The 17,806-nt window shown below is 39.1% G+C and overlaps 1 protein-coding gene across 14 annotated transcripts in view; it reads right to left on the bottom strand.

Moving 5' to 3' along the window:
- Nucleotides 1-12,625: 12,625 nt before the first annotated feature.
- The window catches only part of FAS (Fas cell surface death receptor), a 35,426-nt gene continuing 30,245 nt past the window's right edge, over nt 12,626-17,806 (bottom strand). For 12 of the 14 annotated variants that reach the window (XM_027111983.1, XM_027111984.1, XM_027111970.1 and 9 more), the window contains one exon: nt 12,626-16,834. The gene's annotated coding sequence lies outside the window, so the exon portion shown is untranslated. The remainder of the gene's footprint in view (nt 16,835-17,806) is intronic. The other 2 variants (XM_027111972.1, XM_027111975.1) reach the window with 1 other exon arrangement.

The following is a 17,806-nucleotide window of genomic DNA, read 5'->3' as shown; positions in this document are numbered from 1 at the left end:
CCAAGGGAGAAATTTCCCACCTATTCCTGCCAGTGTGTCTCCAACATCCCTCAGAGGAAAGGATAATTTATTCTCCTAGCTCATTATTAGGGGCAGAGTGGGAGCAGAGATTGTTTCCTTTTGTCCTGAGGGTGACTCACACAAGTGGGTGTACCCTGTGTTATGCAGCTCAGACTTGATAATCCTCAGAAGAAGTTCCAAATGGGTAGTCAGGCTCAGTGTAAGGCACACATAGGTCAAAGAGGTGAACAATACATGGTGCGCTTGGATGTCTAGAGAAAGTACTAAAAATAAGGCGGCGGGCACACCAAAAAACATGCATCATAATTAGTGCCGTGAATGAAATAAGTGGAGTACAGTGAGAGAAGGAATAAAAGATGAACTGGGCTTGTTTTCCTTCAAAGGCAAAGAAAAAATGTAAAGAAAACACACTACGTCTATGGGAAACCAAAAGGCAGGCAAATGCCAATGATATGTCCTGAAATATACATTTTCTGTTATATATGGTTACATTTAACACATATCTTTTAGTCCTTACAATAATTCTTCTAGGTTAGATCCAATTACACCCGTTTGATAGATGAAAAAACTGAGAGCAGGAGGGTTATTTAATTTATTCCACAAACGTTTATGGAGCACCCTCCAGGCGTGGCATCATATAACCTGTATGATTAGGGTCCTATAACCAGTTTGTGTCTGGCCTCTGACTTCAAGATGCAGACTTTCTGTGATCTCTAGTCAAATTGCTCATAGCATGTGCCAAAGTATAAACGTGAAAATGTAAGTTACAATATCACTTAAATGTAAGTATAATGTACTATATAAACTAAAATATGAGTTATTCCCCTATAAGAACTGTAATAAAACATTCATGTACTCGCCACTTTCTATCAAAAGTCAATGACAAAGAAAGAATTTTGAAGGCAGACAGGGAAAAAAGGCAGTAACCTGCAAAGGAAACCCCATTAGGCAATCAGCAGACTTCTCAGCAGAAACTTTACAGGCCAGGAGACAGTGGAATGACATACTTAAAATACTGAAAGATAAGAACTGTCTGCCAAGAATACTCTAACCAGCAAAGTTATCATTCAGATATAAAGGAGAAATAGTTTTTTGGATCTGTCTCCTCAGGCAAGGGAGACAAAAGCAAAAATAAACAAATGGAACGACATCAAACTAAAAAGCTTCTGCACAGCAAACTATCAACAAAATGAAAAGACAACCTACTGAATGGGAGAAGATATTTGCACATCATATATCCAATAAGGGGTTAATATTCAACTATGTAAAGAATTCAAACAACTTAACAACAAAAAAACAAACAACCCAATTAAAAATGGGCAGAAGATTTGAATAGACATTTTCCTAAAGAAGACATACAGATGGCCAACAGGCACATGAAAAGATGTTCAATGTTACTGTATTAGGGAAAGGCAAATCAAATCTATAATTAGAATTATAAAGGCTATTGTCAAAAAGAATAGAAATAACAAATGTTAGAGAGAATGTGGAGAAAAAAGCACACTTATACACTGTTGCTGGGATTGTAAATTGGTACAGCCACTGTGGAAAACAGTATGGAGATTCCTCAAAAAATTAAGAATAGAACTACCATATGATCCAGCCAATTAATATCCACCTCTGGGTATTTATCTGAAGAATACAAAAACACTAGTTCAAAACAACATACACACACCTATGTTCACTGCAGCATTGTTTACAATAGCCAAGAGATGGAAACAACTTAGTGCCCATGGATAAATGAATACAGAAGATGTAGTTAGTACACACACACACACACACACACACACACACACACACACAGTAGAATACTACTCAGTGATAAAAAAAGATAAAATCTTTCCATTTGCAAAAACATGGATAGTCCTTGAAAATATTATGCAAAGTGAAATAAATCAGATGGAGAAAGACAAATACCGTATGATTTCATTCATATGTGAAATATAAAACAAATAAATAAATTAACAAACAAAACCGAACACATAGATACAGAGAAAAGAGTAGTGGTTACCAGGGTGGGCGAGGTGGAAGGGGGAAGGCAAAATGGGTAAAGAAATTCAACTGTTAACATGATGGGTGGAAAATGTATACAGAAGTTGAAATATGATGTTGTACATATGAAACATATAATGTTATAAACCAATGTTGCCTCAATTAAAAAATAGGGGAAATGGGGTGCTAGGTATATGGAAACGCCCTGTATCATCATCTCAATTTTTCTGTAAACCTCTAACTCTGTTCTAGAAAACAAAGTCCATTAAAAAAAATGCACTGTCTTCCAAACACAAAACTTGCAAAAATGGAAACACTTCCACCAACTATTCTGATGGAAGTCCAGGTCCAACTGGAAAACTTATGTGCTATGATTTGAGAGTGACTCCCAGGAAGCCTGTGCCCCCAAACTATTATGCAACGAGCCAGTCACTTCATTTCTTGAGTTCCTAAGGCCTTTTCTTAATTTGAGATATAAATACCTTGTGTGTTTGGAAGCCTTAGAGGGAGGTAGAGAAGAGGGATAGTGAAAAATGTGGAATTATACCATTTCTTTTTTTGTTCTCTGGGTGGTGCGTTTTACCTCTATCACAATTTGATTTCGTAAAACTGAAGTTAGAGCTTCGCCTTCCCCTTTGTATTAAAACAGTTTTGTATCTGTCAGCCCAAGCTAATCTTTTCCACCTTCCTCCTTCTTGCTGTGTTGGACTTAAGTTATGCTGGGGTTTGCCTCATTTGTTGATGCTGGATGTTGGATTGTAGCAGTGAGCTGTATTCCTAGTGCCAAGAATTTGGGAGTACTGTAACTGGGCAAAACATTTGTTTCTATTTTGAAAAATTTAAATGTAGTATAATGCAATATATATGGTACAGATAAATATAATACAATATTACACAGTGTGATACAATAATAAAACATTCATGTACTCACTACCTAAGTGTAACAAATAACAGTTCTTATAACTGTTTCAAATATTTTAATAAAAGAAAAAAATTAAAAATATATGCCCAGGAAAAAACTATAAAAACTACAAAAATTCCATCCTAAGAATTCTGTATTGTACCTTGAATATAGTAGGAAGTTAAGATGTACAGCCTCAGCAAAAGAAAAAAAGTACAGTACAAAGTTCTGAGAAATAGGAAATTAATAGAAATCTGTACCCTTAAGAGGAGGGGGAAAATATCACAAGTTTCCTCTTACAGTGTCAGGAAGTAACTTACTTCAAAAAGGATACAGAAGGGAAAAAGGAAAAAAAAAGATACAGAAAGACTAAAATACAACCTTGAGTTTATCTTTCCTGGAAAAATACAATCATGTACACACACATACACACACACACACTAATTTGTCTCAGGGTTTTTTCTTTCTGGAACTTCCAAAATCACTGAGAGGTCAGATTTACTTTATTTCTAATTTCTTTGCCTCTTACTGTCTAAACAACCATCACCTTATCATCTGCTATCATATTCCTTGATTTAGATAGTTGAGTGATCTATTACATAACTCCATAATGCTGTTAGTTCTTATCACTAATCATTTTGTTTATAATTTTATAACTTATCTCCCCAAGTGGATTGTAAATTCTTTTTTTTTTAATTTATTTATTTTATTTATGTTTGGCTGTGTTGGGTCTTCCTTGTTGTGCGCAGGTTTTACCTAGTTGCAGTGAGTGGGGGCTACTCTTCATTGCGGTGAGCAGGCTTCTCATTTCAGTGGCTTCTCTTGTTGCGGAGCACAGGCTCTAGGCGCCTGGGCTTCAGTAGTTGTGGCTCGCGGGCTCAGCAGTTGTGGCTCACAGGCTCTAGAGAACAGGTTTAGTAGTTGTGGCACACGGGCTTAGTTGCTCCAAGGCATGTGGAGCCTCGGATCATGTGGGATCATGTGGGATCTTCCTGGACCAGGGCTCGAACCCATGTCCCCTGCATTCGCAGGCAGATTCTTAACCACTGGGAAGCCACCCGGGAAGTCCTGGACTGTAAATTCTTTAACAAGAGCTTGGTGTTATGATTTTGGAGTCCCCGAGCTCAGTGACTTCAGAAGTTGTACACCTTGTAAATCTTCAACAAGCACATGTTGCTTGCTTGAGTGAACTGGTATTTTTAATGTGTATAATTAGTGGTTTGTTTGCATTTTTCAACTTCATTGAAAACCTCAATGAAGGTTGCATTGTGTAACCTTAGCAAATGCCCTCTATTCCTGAGACCATCACTAAATCCTATTAACATTTTTTTTTTTTTTTTTTTTTTTTTGCGATACGCGGGCCTCTCACTGTTGTGGCCTCTCCCGCTGTGGAGCACAGGCTCCGGACGCGCAGGCTCAGCGGCCATGGCTCACGGGCCCAGCCGCTCCACGGCATGCGGGATCTTCCCAGACCGGGGCACGAACCTGTGTCCCCTGCATTGACAGGCGGACTCTCAACCACTGCACCACCAGGGAAGCCCCATATCCTACTCTTTGGAAGGAAGTCACCCTAAACAGCTCACACGTAGAGATTAGGGAGTATCTGCATCAATTATTTGGAAGTTTTCTGCATGGGAGACTTGTCTCTTCTCCCTTCTTTGTTAATTTAATCAATCATTTGTTTATATCAGTATGGACTTGTGGATATTTCTTTTATACTTTGGGTTATAATCCAATACTGTGTTATTTTGTTGCTCAAATTGTTCCAGCTTCGACCATTGAGAGCTCTTTCTGTTGGTTCCCTGTGGTCATATATTCTTATGTAAGTATGACTATCTTATTTGGTATTTAGAACATTGTATATGTCATTTAAATTTTAAAAAATTTGTTCTAATTAGATATATTTATGAGAGATAATTTTAACAATACAAAGTGCATAGGAAGCTAATCACACAGAATATAGTACTCAGAGTTAAAAGTTTTAGCATATAAATTTATATGTTTATATGAATATTTAGAGATCTTACTGATAACTTAAGCTTACTTAACACATTCTTTGGCCTTCAGAAGAATACAATATGGAAAACTTCTTGATGAAAGAGAATTTTTGTCTCTGAATAGTTTACTAGTTTCTTCCCAATTAAAAAAGGAAATAGAATGATAAAGGACTCAAATCAATGTAACTTTTTGTCATAAAAATAATTTTGCAAGTTCCTTGGCAATTAAAATTATGAGCTTCTTCTTTGTAATTCATACAGATCAGTACCTGAGGTTATATATAGAACTAAGCCATTGTTGGTATAGAGCTACTTAATAGACTCTTACCACTAGGATTATTATGTTATACTCAAAAAATGGTGAGGGATTCAAACTAAATAATGGAACGAAGAATGTGGTGCCAGAAACACATTTCAGTACTGAGAATAAAGTAGAAATAGAAAAGAAACTTCCAAACACTGCTAGTCCTACATTTCAGCTCTTTATCCACTAAATTTTATTAATATGTTTAATTTAGTCATGTGCGATATTACTTTGATTCCAATTGTACTGGTTAACTTATTAAAGTAAAAATTTAGAAACCTAGTTTTCTTTAAGACTTTATACATCTTTTGTCAATCTTGTATATTTACTAATTGAGTACAGATTATGTAAAACAAGAGCTATTATTTCTGGGGGAGGTTTTGATTAACGTTCGATAACCTCATTTCAAACATATTAAATTATCTACAAACTTAGTAAATTAAATTATGTGACATTTTAAATGCATTTATAATTTTTATATTCAATTTTCTTGTTAAATACTTCAAAATTTGCAATAGGTTTTGGTTTCTGGGTTGACAATTGATAAATTGAATACGATTATGTATCAGTCAAAAGCTTGGGACCAAGCTTTTGGTCCAGTATGAAGAACTGGAGGCTACATAATTCTAAGATGAGTCTTCTTGAGCCACAGACAGAAACACTAACACCCTCCCACTCCACCTGCCTACACACACATTCTTTCTGAGTTTTTATGAAGGCAATGGGAGATTCCAAGTTAATACTCATTTTATGAGATTAGTTTTAAAACCCTGACCTCTGGGTTCTTTCAAATTTGTCACATGATATGGTTAGATGATACTCTGTAAACCCTTCCTAGGTTGTTTTATTAATTAATTGGATGAAATAAATCCATAAATCTATTTAATGCTTGAGTATATTAACCACAACTCTAAAGTCATTTTAATGACAAATATTTGTCATCTTCTCCTTTTATTCACTCTTTCAAATCATTTTTTTTCACCTCTACATTCAGAATTTTTCCTTTCCCATTAAATTGATTTGATTTTTTTTCATTGTAATTAGAGTATCTTAAATTGAATGTGCATTATTAACCTCCTCTGCCCTATGAAATTTTTTGTAAAATAGCTACTTTTCACTAGTGTCCATGAATATATGTTGTTGTCTTGAATCACAAAAAGAACTGATAATCTCTCTCATGTGGTTAGAGCTGTGTTTCTCCTGGCGAATTTGTAACATCTGATTTAAATCTGACAGAATTCTGCCTCTAGACCACCTTCAGACTCAAAACTGTAATGTAGATTCCTGCCTACATGCCCTGCAAATTGCAGGCATGTCAGCCCCATGATTGCATGAGCCAATCCCTTAAAACTCTCTCTCATTATATATATCTTGTTGGTTCTGTTTCTGTGGAGAACTATGTATGACAAATACAATTTTTTGGTTTTATTTTGTGTTTTGTTTTGTTTAGGATATGAGGTGCAATGTAGAAATGACTCTATATGATTGCTAAGGCTAGGTTATAAAGGCGATGGAACTTCTCCTTGCTTCTTTTGGAGTGCTTGCTGTTGAGAGCCAGTGACCATGCTGTGAGGACGGTAAATCAAAAAACTGCATGTTGGTGTTCTGACCAGAGTCCAGCTGAGATCCCAGGTGGTAGCCAACCTCAACCACCAGACACAGGAGGGAGAGAGGGAGGGAGCGAGTGAGCCATCTTGTGGTTCCAACCCTCAGCCACTGAACTGCACTAGTTTATACTGCAGGGAACAGAAAGACACTACTCAACTCTCCCTAGCCCCAAGCTCCACCTAAGTTGTAGATTTGTAAGAAAACAAAATGATTATTGCTGTTTTAAGCCATTGATTTTAGGCTTATCAACAACAATTGATAACTGAAACACCTTGTCTGTGAACATGTGGATCAGCTTAGACTAGGTTTTACTACAGGAACAACTCCCCAAATCCCAGAGACTTAGTAACAGCAAAAGTTTACTTCTCGCTCATTTCACTTGTCCATTGTGGGTCAGCTGCCGTTCTACTCCAAATAATCCTTGCTCTGGACCCAGATGAAAGAGCAACCTCAATCTGCAGCATAATGATGTCATAGTAAAGGGCAAAAAGGAAATGAAGGGACCACACTAGGGCTCTGAAAGCTGCTACTCAGAAGAGGCACACGTTTCCACTCACACGTCACTGGGCAAAGAAATCAAGTGGCCCAGACTGACAACATTTCAAATGGGGCAGGAAAGGATGATCCTCCTGCAAGAAGGAGCAGAAGTTGTATGTCCAGCCACACTGGGGCCTGCATGCATCACCCTTTCACAGGGAGGAGTGGGGGACACTCTGGACAATGATGTGATCTGCCAGAGTGAACATCCTTATGTAGGAGAAAGAACGGTAAAGAGTCAATGGTTGGACACTTTTTAAATCTAGTTTCCAAAAAAACATTGCGCAAATATCAACACATTTCTTAAAACGTTGCCCACTATCCCAACCAGCGTGTAAGATTGTTTCCCTGTTCTCATAGCACTTAGTATTTCCCTCCTCAATATTTATAATACTCTTGTAATTACTCCATACTGGTGGGCAGGTGGTCACACAATGAGTTTAACCTGGAGGCTTTCTCTAAAAGACGGTGAGGAATTATTGAGGATTTGTGAGCAGAAGAGCAAAGCAATCTGCCTTATATTTTAGAAAGACTGATCTGGGGACTTCCCTGGTGGTCCAGTGGTAAAGAATCCACCTTCCAGTGCAGGGGCATTGGGTTTGATCCCTGGATGCGAAACTAAGATCCCACATGCCGTGGGACAACTAAGTCTGCGTGCCACCACTGTTGAGCTCGCGCGCCTCAACGAGAGAGCCCGTGTGCTGCAAACTACAGAGCCCATGCGCCCTGGAGCCCTCACACCACAACTAGAGAGAGAAAACCTCACTCCACAACCAGAGAGAAGCCCGAGCACTGCAACGAAGAGACCACGCGCCGTAACAGGAGATCCTGCATGCCTCAACGAAGATCCCATGTGCCGCAACTAAGACCCGACGCAGCCAAAAAAAAATAAGGAAAATTTTTAAATGAAATAAATAAATATTAAAAACACAGTGTTTAAAAGAAAAGAAAGAAAGATGGATCTGGTGGCAATTTGGAAAATGGGTTCAAGTAGGATGAGACTGGAGGCTGGCTAACCAGCAACTCTGAGGATTTTGTCTAGAAGTGTGGTGAGTAGAGGCTGAGTAAATTGATAATGGGACAAAGACCAAGGACATCGTTAAAAAATTAGTAATAAGTTCCGTTGACTCGCATGGGAGATAGATAGGCTGTGGGAAGTGAGGGAGAAAAAGAAGATGACGATGCTTGAGTTTTAAAGCTTAAATGATTTCTCCTTAAGACAGAACAGCTGGAATGTTTCCTTTCTATTGTTATCATTTCCGACTTTTCCAGAGAACCTGATCTGCAAAAGTCTTCCAGGAACTTATGTTCAGGGCACGAGTTTTCTACTAGTTTATCAGTGATTGTGTCATAGCTCTTAGATATTTCTTACTCAAAATCTACATGAAAAAAATTCTTAAAAGAAAATTCTTACACCAAAAAAGGAAGAAATGGCAATAAAATTTAGAACTGAACTCTGCTGAAATGTGTATCTGAGAATTCCTGGCAAGGAAGGATGTGAAGCCATCAGAAATGATGCTGTCTACTGCTCCACGACAAGTCATGAAAAGACACAGAGTGTTGCTCAGCAGGCATCTCTGTCTACTTGGATGTTCTCCAATTGAGTGGCAAGGAGAAACTATCCTTTGAGGAAAGAGGAGGGAGAGAGGATTTATCTGCCTAGATTCCTCCCAATGGATGTTTTCCAATGGTCAAAATTTTCCCCACAAGGAGAAAATGCCCCTGTACTTCTGGGTTGTGTCATCTAGTCTTTTCAGTAACCTCTTGGGATGCTAGACTCCAAACCCTGATATGGGGCATTCTGTCTAAACCCAGAAATGATGATCAGAACCAGAAATGCCAAGAGCGCGGGTGGTCAGTCAAGGCTGAGTCAACACACTCAGTGCGAGTTACTGGGTGGCCTTAGGTGGCAGATGACAGGGATAAGCAGAGTTTAGAGGACTGTACTTGATAGGTGGGGTAGTAGTTGGGGCCCTGGGAGATAGGCAGAGTTGAAGGAATCTGAAAGGACTCAGAAGATTTGTGCTCCATACATAACCTATTCTTCTTATCTATGTCATTGCTGCACACTAAGTGCTCTGTTCACATCATCTAATCTTTTTAACCTTATAGACATTTTACAGGTGAGGAAATTAAGATCCAGAGAGGTTACGTGTGTTGGCCAAGGCCACACTGCTAGAAATGCAGAACGATTTGGAAGGAATTTACGGGTCACAGTACTAAACTGGCAGGCTTGGAGGAAAGCTTCCTGCACTTGACTGTCAGTGTCGTGAAGTTGAGACCTTGTCTGTTCTGTTGCCACAGATGGTACGTGTTCAGTTAGCATTGCTTAAATGAATTTAATAAACAAGACACTCATTACTAGAAAAAGTATTATATTTGCAATTCTTTCTCCTTAACTTTCCTGTTATGTAATTTTTCAAAATCATAGGATTCTGGGCCCTTTTTGAATGCCGAAAAATATAGTTTAGAAGAAAAAAAAAGAGAGTTTTAATTATATACAACGTGAATTTTCATTGGTAGGAATACTTCTCTCACCTACAGTATATTATTTATGGAAAAGTGCTCACCTAGAGCAGAATGGAATCCCCATCTCATCATTTAGAAACAAATTGTTAAATTTTAACAATATACCAGCAGATTTTCTTTATCTCAAATGTTATACTTTAAGCATGTAACCTTAACTCCTATATAGTAATCAGTCATCAACAGTATAAAAGCCTTTGAAGCACAACACTTAGTAAGTTATTAAGATCCCATAGCTTTGAAAGCCCATAATATTACAGATATTTTGGGTTTTCCTTCTTTGACAGCTATAATTAAGTTTGTGTTTGATGATAGTTTGGTGAAAATTGAATATGGAAACATTATTTAATAACACAGCATCTTGAATAGTATATATGTCTGCCAATGACATATATATTCTGGGTCTAATATCAAGAAAGAAGAGGGAGGGGCTTCCCTGGTGGCGCAGTGGTTGCCGATGCAGGGGTTCGTGCCCCGGTCCGGGAAGATCCCACATGCCGCGGAGCGGCTGAGCCCGTGAGCCATGGCCGCTGAACTGAGCCTGGGTGTCCAGAGCCTGTGCTCCGCAACGGGAGAGGCCACAACAGTGAGAGGCCCGCGTACCACAAAAAAAAAGAAAGAAGAGGGAGATAATGTATAAAATGTGGTTTGCAGTTACATGGCTTTTTTATTTCTCACAAATGTAAAAACTGATCCTAAAATTTATATGGAAATGCAAGAGACCTCAAATAGCCAAAGCAATCTTGAAAAGAAAGAATAAAGCTAGAACTCGTATTTTCTTGTTTCAAAACGTCCTGGCATAAGGATAGATATATGGATTGATGGAGTAGAATTAAGGGTTCATATATAAACGCTTATATTTATCGTCAATTGATTTTTGACAAGGGTGCCAAGGCAGTTCAATGGGGAAAGAACAGTCTCCTCAACAAATGGTTCTGGAACAACTGGGTATCCACATGCCAATAAGTCAAGTTGGGCGCCTATCTCACACCATATAACAAAATTATCTTGAAATAGACATAAACCTAAAGGTATAAAACTATGAAATTGTTAGAGGAAAACATAAGTATAAATCTTTGTGACATTGGGTTAAACAATGGGTTCATAGATATAATACCAAAAGCACAAGTGACAAGATAAGATAGATAAAGTGGACTGTATTAAAATTAAAAAGTTTTGGACCGCAAATGATATCATTAAGAAAGTGAAAAGTCAACCCAAAGAACAGGAGAAATATTGCAAATCGTATATCTGATCAGGGACTTGTATCCAGAATGTATAAAGAACACTAACAATTCAGTAATAAAAAAGACAAATAAGCCAAAAAAAAAGGGGCAGTGGATATGAATAGCCATATCTCCACAGAAGATGTACAAATGGCCTATAGGCTCATAAATTATAAGTCGACATCATTAGTCATTACTGAGTTGCAAATCAAAACCACAGTGCGATATCATTTCACATCCCCGTGGGATGGCTATAATCAAAAAGGCAGACAGTAACAAGTACTAGAGACAATGTGGAGAAATTGGAGCCCACACTCATTGCAGCTGAAAATGTAAAGTGGCATAGCCACTTTGCAGAAAAGTTTGACAGTTCATCCAAATGTAAACCATAGAGTTACCATACGATCCAGCAATTCTAGGTATATACCCAAGAGAAATAACAACATATGTCCACACAAAAACTAGTACACGAATGTGCATAGCAGCATTATTTATAATAGCCAAGAAGTTTAAGCCACCCAAATATCCATCCACTGATAAATAAACTGTGATACATCTATACAATGTATATTGTATACAGTATTCACCTGTGAAACAGAGTGAAGTACTGGTACATAGTATAACATGGATGAACTTTGAAAATATTATGCTAAGTGGAAAGAAGCCAGTCACAAAAGGTAACATATTGCATGATTCCATTGACATCCAAGGTCCAGAATATAGAGACAGAAAGTAGATTAGTGGTTACCTAGGGCTGGAGGTGGGGAAATGTGGACTCATTGGTAATGGGTATGGGTTTTTTTTCGTGAGGTGATGAAAATGTTCTAAATTTAGATTATAGTGATGGCTGCACAATTCCATGAATATTTTAAAAACTACTGAACTACACACTTTATTTTTTTTAACATCTTTATTGGAGTATAATTGCTTTACAGTGGTGTGTTAGTTTCTGCTTTATAACAAAGTGAATCAGTTTTACATATACATATGTCCCCATATCCCCTCCTTCTTGTGTCTCCCTCCCACCCTCCCTGAACTATACACTTTAAATGGGTGAATTGTACAGGGGTGTTGAGGAGGTGGAGGGAACAGTTAACTTCTCTGAGCTTCAGTTTCGTCATTTGTAAAATACTTAGTCCATACGTTTTTTTTGTTTTTTTTGTTTTGCGGTACTTGGGCCTCTCACTGCCGTGGCCTCTCCCGTTGCGGAGCACAGGCTCCGGACGCGCAGGCTCAGCGGCCATGGCTCACGGGCCCAGCCGCTCCGCGGCATGTGGGATCTTCCCGGGCTGGGGCACGAACCCGTGTCCCCTGCATCGGCAGGCGGACTCTCAACCACTGCGCCACCAGGGAAGCCCCCAGTCCATACGTTTTTGTTGGAGTGAAGTGAAATGCCTGATGAGCATCTTGCCCTTGAGAAGTGCACGGCAATCGATACTCTTCAAGGAGGTGATTTGTAACCCATTTTCAGCGTGGATTTTAGAGACGATGATGAACAGGATGGGCTGTTTCCTAGACAAATTTACACGCAACCTCCATTTAATACATAATTTTAGAGGATTCAAGGCTCCTTGAAGCCCATCTACAGGTCCTCTAGGTCAGTATTTCTCAGGGGGTCTTCACTGGAATTCACTAATGGGGAACCGTGTTAGGAATTCAGATGTCAGCTCTGCTCCTCTGCATTAGAATCTACACGAGAACAGTCCTCTACGTTTTAAACTTACCCCACAAGGTGATTCATGTGCCCTCATTACCATACAGATTAAATGACCACAGTCAATATGTCCTGCCTGACATTTTGGGTTATTTGCAGGAATAAAAGAATGCAGCCCACGTGCACTCAGAATGTGCTTTTATGTGATTGGCTTGTCTTTCCCACAAGACAGCAAGCTCCCGAGTACTGGAAACTCTGCCCAGTAGCCTCCTTCACAGACCCACCCAGCAAAGGTGCTGTGACCTGAGTGAGTTCGTCACAAAGAAGGCTCACTGCCTGGTGTTACAGGAAAATTAGCCCCGTGTGATGGCTTCAGTTAGGGTCCAGCAGACACTGTCATTATTTGAGTTTGTAATACCTATTTTGCAATCCAATTCTCGGAAACGTAAAACATCTGAGATTTCCTAAGTTTCTCTATGAACATCAAATAGCTCCTTATTTAGTAAAAGTTACAAAGTCAAAGATACAAAATCAGCAGAGATTAAACCAGCTTTTGATTTGATTGTGCTTAAACCTAACTTTCAACAAATGTGTATGTACTTTATCTGCATAGGAAATGCCTTAAAAAATAACTTTTGTTTCATATATGTGTGTGTGTGCAAAAGAATAATCCCACATCATTCCAATGCTCACTGCCCGGAGGTAATCATGTTTTAATCTTTCATGAATATCTGTTCGTATCTATATAGAGATACATTTAGATAGGGAAAAATACACAGTCTGACATCATTTCCTTGAGAAGCCCTTCTAGCCCCATCCCAGTCTAGATTAGGTTTCCCTGTTACACCAATTCATAGCACCTGTACTTTTTTCTTGCTATCCCTCATTAGAGAAGAAATTATTTAGTTAATTAGTATAGATGTTTTCTGCTATATATTTCCACCATGAGATAAACTCAAGAATATATATATATTCCTGAAATATATATATTTCTTGAGTTAACAAGGGGTAATATTAAAGGTCTGTGTGTATGTGTGTGTTTCTAAAGCCAGTTAGCTGCCATCTCAAACATTTTGTCAGGAGCAATCATGAAAGCATCACATGGAAACGAAGAATGCTACTATTAGCTCTCATCAGGAACCACTGCCTCTGGTAGACTTGAAACAGAATAGGGAATTCACACATACACACACACTCTCACACACACACACACACGCAGAGTTTGTGAAAAGCGGTATGAGGCATAGAGGATACCTGGCTGAATTGAGCCTGGTCTGGTCATCTTTACTGAGTGTCACTGAGAGCCTTCTCTAGGTGGGGGCAGGCACCCTCTCATCTAACTCTAAATCTTATGTCAGACCCATGTTGGTTTTCAATGAAATTTCATTAGGCTTCTGGTGAGGGTACTAAGAGTTCCAGGAAATGACACTGCTCATTATTTTAGAACTTTCTCTAGAGTATAAAAACTCAGTCTCAGTTGTCAGCAGAAAGATGTATAAAGTTGTACAAAGCTTTATCTTCTTAAAGCCTCAGTTTCTTCATCCTTAAAATGGGTGTAATAATACCTACCTCAAAGTCTGGGAATAATATGCATTGATGGAGTTAAAACTGAAAAGGATTCTTGAGGGGCCCATTGATATTTCTCCATAAATAGAAGAGTAAGACTACCTCGAAGCTCTCCACATCTGAGACCCTCCATCCTCACTCCCTGCAGGAAAACATTTCACTGAACTTCCCTACTGAAACATTTGCTCTTATTGACAGTAAGGGCAGAAATTGAGGTAAGGCTATGAAATGATCTATCAAAGCTATTACCATTGTCACCTTATTCCGGATTTTTAAAAAAAATTTTTTACTGGAGTATAGTTGATTTACAATGTTGTGTTAGTTTCAGGTGTTATTCTAGATCTTTACCCAAAGAAAACTCGCCCTAGAAAATAGAAGTCTGACAATCATTGTATATGTCACCTTCTGAAGCTGAAGAAATCAGAAAAGCCTTTGATTGTTACTATCAGATAAGAACTAGCTGGCATTACACTTCCTTTTCTGACTGTGCAGAATTAAAATATGCAGCTTCACTTGAATGTTTTTGGAAATACTGCTTCACGAAAAAGCTGGACATAAAAGACCACACATTATATGTTTCCATTTATATGAAATGTCCAGAAAAGTTAAATCCTTAGAGACAGAAATCAGATTGGTGGTTTCCAGGGGCTGGAGGGAGAAGACGGGGAGAAGTGACCCCTTAAGGGATACAGGGTTTTCTTTGGGAGTGATGAAACTGTTTTGGAACTAGATAGAGGGGGTGCTTGCACAACACTGCAAATATACTAGATGCCATTGAACTGTACACTTTCAAGTGGGTAATCTTATGTGAATTTCATCTCAATTAAAAACAAAAAGGGAGGGGTGAAGAAAGGGACTTTCCAAATGCTGTGTTCTTAAGAAGTCCTGTCTCAGTGAAAAGATGACTAAGGTGTGAGGCATAGGTCAATCCCTAGAACAGCTGGCAGAGTGAAGAAAATGCCCAAGGGCAGAGTGTACTCTGCACAAGGACTTGGCGGGATGGGGTGTGGAAAGTGCTGCGTTGAGATCCCCCCTCATTTACTGATTCAGGGTTCCACCAATTCAACAAATGGTCCTTACAAAGACCAAGTACAACCAAGTCCACTTATTGTTAATTGTGTGTCTCCTGTTGTTAGAATCTCAGCTCCAGAGTCTCTGGATATTTTATTAACATTTTAGTGAAAGCCTTAAAATGGTGCTGGCTCAAAAACAGTTGCTCAACAAGGATTTTCTAGAAGACTAAAAATTCTGTAGTTCTGTTTAAGCACGTTCCTTTCTGTAGCAGTGTGAAGTCTGAACAAGGTCCAAGTGAAGCAAAATTCTATAGCCCTTTCGGAAAACTTCGCTATCTCCTGTTGCCTAAGGTGAAACTAGAAACACCCACGTCCAGGTGCTGGGGTTGTCATGTCTGAGCTATCCCACCCTAGCCCCGCACCCAAGGGGCCAGACTGCATAGCTCTCCTGCTCTGTTCATCCTTTGAGTGGGACCTTCTCTGCTGGGGCAACAGCCCACTGGAGGAGTATCCTTGGAAGAGTAGGGGGGCCGAGGCTTTGCGTAGAAATTGTGAAAATGCTGCCAGTACTGGTCAAAAACTCCTGGTGGTCTGTGATAGTCATAGTGATAGAGCACTCCAGGAGATTCCTGAAACTTCATTGCTAAACTTCCTGCACATCTGCTTCTCTCGGCAGGGTGAAGCCCATGATCCAGCCATTACCAGAAGGCACTGGGTCAGTTATTTGGAAGCAAAGATAAGCCCATGGGAGTCCAAAAGCAAAGCTAAGACAATTCTGTTGAGTCTGTCAAGTCCTGTTACCCAAATATACCCATAAATGGGGTAAAACTTTTAGGGATGCTCTACAGACTGTCCTAGATCTGATTATCACACAATAAATATTTCCAAATACTTGCTGTGAACATGAAAGGATGAACAAAATGCATATTTCTGCTTTGATTAATCTATGAGGAGAGGGGATTTCATAAAATTTTATTCAAAATAGAAAATAATACGTGCCATTACAAAGGGAGTTAAGAATAACTTCTGTGCCTTAATCTCTCTTTCTACTCGTATGTATTTGTATAATGCGGTTTCTTAAATTACGGTCCAAGGGCCTTCAGCATGATGATTATCAAGGGTGCTTGGTAATATGCACATTCCCAGGCACGGCCCTGGATCTACGGAACATCTCTGGGAGCAAGACCTGGGAAATATGCAGTTTCAAAATTTCCTCAGGTGATTCTTATGCACATTAATAGTTAACAACTCGTTCCATAGTACATTATAATTTATTACACTTGCCCATGTATTTTCTTCTTGTTCCTCTCCAAGTCACAAGAAGGGTAAGCCAGATGTGTCTTTCATCTTCTAAATGAGGAAACAGAAACTTGGAGATGTTCAATTCAAGGCTGTAAGTTAGTTTGTGGCAGAGCCAGAAATTGAACTTGGATTTGCCTGATTCCAGACTGCGTCTTGACCTACTACTCCAGGCTGTGCTTGGCCTCTACTAGAAAAAAAAAAAAAAGAATCAAAATATGAGATGACTGGGATATGTTTTGGTAGGGATAAGTCTTTTATACAAGGAGGGCAGTTAGTACTAGGAGAAACACTGCCATCTTGTGGCCAACTGAGAGCAAAGTGTAGCCTTGTTATTTATTTATTTTATTTTATTTGAATTAATTAATTAATTAATCCTCTATGTAACTGAAAACAACTTGAGTGCTAGTTGTAACTTAAAAATGTAAAACAAAACATTGTTTCTGATCATCTAATGACAAAATTGGGGCCTTGGGGTTAATATAGAATTGTAAGTGCACTTTTTGAGGGCCACCCCCTCTCCGTCTGACCAAACGGCAGTGACACACAACACATTTTAAAAGAAAAACTAAAAGGCACAGCCAGGCTAAAGAATAAGAAATCCTTCCTTGCTAGAAGAATGGAAAACAACAGCAAGATAATTAATGACCTGGACAGAAGCCAAAGCCTCGTGAGATCAATGCCTGGAAGGAAAGCAGAGTTTGCTCCTGGGTTTAGCCAAGAATAAATGGGCCCACCTGGGGCAGAGGACAAGAGCCAGGCTCCCTTCTTAAAATCGGGGACTGAGGCAGAGCTTTCTGACTGGTGAAAGACAGCTAAACAGAACTTCTGCCAAACACTGCCTGGGACTATGGCTTATATGATGCTGTGGGGCTTGGGATCTGGGAAGACCTAGGCACAACCTCATGACATGGAACTGAGCCAAGCTGCCCCCAGATACATGACTGAATATGTGACAGCCCCAGTGTCACCAAGGGCTGTGAGTTGCAAAACGCATCTGTAAATCCAGGCTCAGAACTGGGGACTCTGAAAGCCCTGGTAAAAGAAGCCACAAAACTACTAGATAGAGGTGAGTGAAGAGAAATAAGAAAAAACCCAAATCTGTTATTCAAGATGAACCTACAGAGCTCAAAAATACAAGAAGAAAATCACACCAGAAAAG

The sequence above is a fragment of the Aethalodelphis obliquidens genome, unplaced genomic scaffold (assembly GCF_003676395.1).
Source record: "Aethalodelphis obliquidens isolate GAN/ISIS:26980383/991018 unplaced genomic scaffold, ASM367639v1 scaffold11, whole genome shotgun sequence".
In the NCBI taxonomy this organism is placed as follows: domain Eukaryota; kingdom Metazoa; phylum Chordata; class Mammalia; order Artiodactyla; family Delphinidae; genus Aethalodelphis; species Aethalodelphis obliquidens.
This window is presented reverse-complemented; position numbering and strand designations above follow the sequence as displayed.